This window comes from Cicer arietinum, chromosome 3, assembly GCF_000331145.2.
Source record: "Cicer arietinum cultivar CDC Frontier isolate Library 1 chromosome 3, Cicar.CDCFrontier_v2.0, whole genome shotgun sequence".
Classification (NCBI taxonomy): Eukaryota; Viridiplantae; Streptophyta; class Magnoliopsida; order Fabales; family Fabaceae; genus Cicer; species Cicer arietinum.
In genome coordinates this window covers 144,216-146,347 of record NC_021162.2, presented here as the reverse complement: position 1 = coordinate 146,347, position 2,132 = coordinate 144,216, and the positions used below count along the sequence as shown (strand labels likewise).

At 51.5% G+C, this 2,132-nt stretch overlaps 1 long non-coding RNA gene and 2 other non-coding genes across 3 annotated transcripts in view; 2 read left to right on the top strand and 1 right to left on the bottom strand.

The window, feature by feature from the left end:
- Positions 1 to 451: 451 nt before the first annotated feature.
- The window catches only part of LOC101511537 (uncharacterized), a 6,360-nt gene continuing 4,679 nt past the window's right edge, over positions 452 to 2,132 (bottom strand). Inside the window, exon 2 of the long non-coding RNA XR_001142963.3 lies at positions 452 to 644. This is a non-coding gene — a long non-coding RNA (uncharacterized lncRNA). The remainder of the gene's footprint in view (positions 645 to 2,132) is intronic.
- LOC113784643 (5.8S ribosomal RNA) lies at positions 944 to 1,099 on the top strand. The gene has a single exon (XR_003470735.1). It is a non-coding gene; the product is annotated as a 5.8S ribosomal RNA (ribosomal RNA).
- Positions 1,318 to 2,132, top strand: part of LOC113784642 (28S ribosomal RNA) — a 3,363-nt gene continuing 2,548 nt past the window's right edge. The window contains exon 1 of the ribosomal RNA XR_003470734.1: positions 1,318 to 2,132. This exon is cut by the window's right edge and continues 2,548 nt beyond it. This is a non-coding gene — a ribosomal RNA (28S ribosomal RNA).

The window sequence follows — 2,132 nt, the reverse complement described above, 5'->3', positions numbered from 1 at the left end:
AGGGACCATTTTCTACTGCATCCCATATATCATCTCGTTGTGCCTCAAGATATGCTTGCATGCGTATCTTCCAAAAATCAGGAGTGGAGCCTGCGGCATAATTTGACTCAACACGGGGAAACTTACCAGGTCCAGACATAGTAAGGATTGACAGACTGAGAGCTCTTTCTTGATTCTATGGGTGGTGGTGCACCGCCGTTCTTAGTTGGTGCAGTGATTTGTTTGTTTAATTTCGTTAACGAACGAGACCTCAGCCTGCTAAATAGCTATGTGGAGGTAACCCTCCACGACCAACTTCTTAGAGGGACTATGGCTGCTTAGGCCACAGAAGTTTGAGGCAATAACAGGTATTTGATGCCCTTAGATGTTCTGGGCTACACTGATGTATTCAACGAGTCTATAGCCTTGGCTGACAGGCCTGGGTAATCTTTGAAATTTCATCGTGATGGGGATAGATCATTGCAATTGTTGGTCTTAAACGAGGAATTCCTAGTAAGCGCGAGTCATCAGCTCGCGTTGACTACGTCCCTGCCCTTTGTACACACCGCCCGTCGCTCCTACCGATTGAATGGTCCGGTGAAGTGTTCGGATTGCGGCGACGTGGGCGGTTCGCTGCCCGCGACGTTGTGAGAAGTCCACTGAACCTTATGAGAACTCGTAACAAGGTTTCCGTAGGTTAATCTATGGAAGGATCATTGTCGATGCCTTACATGTAGTCCAACATGTGAATCAGTTTGAACACACAGGGTTGGCTTGGGGGTGTTGAACACCTCGGCCTAACTCCGGTTCGAAGAGGGACACCCAAGTGTGTTCTCCTCTGCGCCAAAACTCAAACTCCGACGCTGAATGCGTCAAGGAATTAAAACTTTGTTATGTGCGCACCTGCATGGAACCGGAGACGGTTTTCGTGCGGGTTGTGTTTTTGACACATGAAATATAGAATGACTCTCGGCAACGGATATCTAGGCTCTTGCATCGATGAAGAACGTAGCGAAATGCGATACTTGGTGTGAATTGCAGAATCCCGTGAACCATCGAGTCTTTGAACGCAAGTTGCGCCCGATGCCATTAGGTTGAGGGCACGTCTGCCTGGGTGTCACATATCGAAGCCCATTGCCGATTTCCTACTCGTAGGTGTTGTGCTGGGTGAATGATGGCTTCCCGTGAGCTTCTTTGTCTCATGGTTGGTTGAAAATTGAGACCATGGCAGGGTGTGCCATGATAGATGGTGGTTGTGTGTCGCACGAGACCAATCATGCGCTGCCCTATTGAATTTTGGCCTCTTGTACCCATTTGCGCTTCCAAACGCTCGTGATGAGACCTCATGTCAGACGGGGCTACACGCTGAATTTAAGCATATCAATAAGCGGAGGAAAAGAAACTAACAAGGATTCCCTTAGTAACGGCGAGCGAACCGGGATAAGCCCACCATGAGAATCGGTCGCCATCGGCGTTCGAATTGTAGTCTTGAGAAGCGTCCTCAGCGGCGGACCGGGCCCATGTCACCTGGAAGGGGGGCGTCGGAGAGGGTGAGAGCCCCGTTGTGCTCAGACAGTGTCGCATCACGAGGCGTTGTCGGCGAGTCGGGTTGTTTGGGAATGCAGCCCCAATCGGGCGGTAAATTCCGTCTACGGCTAAATATTGGCGAGAGACCGATAGTGAACAAGTACCACAAGGGAAAGATGAAAAGGACTTTTAGAAGAGAGTCAAAGAGTGCTTGAAATTGTCGGGAGGGAAGCGGATGGGGGCTGTCGATGTGTCTCGGTCGGATGTGGAACGGTTTGTGCCGGTCCGCCAATCGACTCAGGACATCGACCGACGCGGATTGGGATGATGGCCCAAGCTTGGGCTGTTGAAATGCTCGCGGAGACGTCATCATCACGATTGTGGACGGCAGCGCGCGCTGTTTTTGCGTGCTTCGGCACTTGAGTGCTCCTGGCGTCGGCCTGTGGGCTCCCCATTCTACCCGTCTTGAAACACGGACCAAGGAGTCTGACATGTGTGCGAGTCAACGGGCGAGTAAACCCGCAAGGATGCTGATTGGTGGGATCCTCTTGTGGGTTGCACCGTCGACCGACCCCGATCTTTTGTGAAGGGTTCGAGTGAAAGCATACCTCTCGGGACCCGAAAGA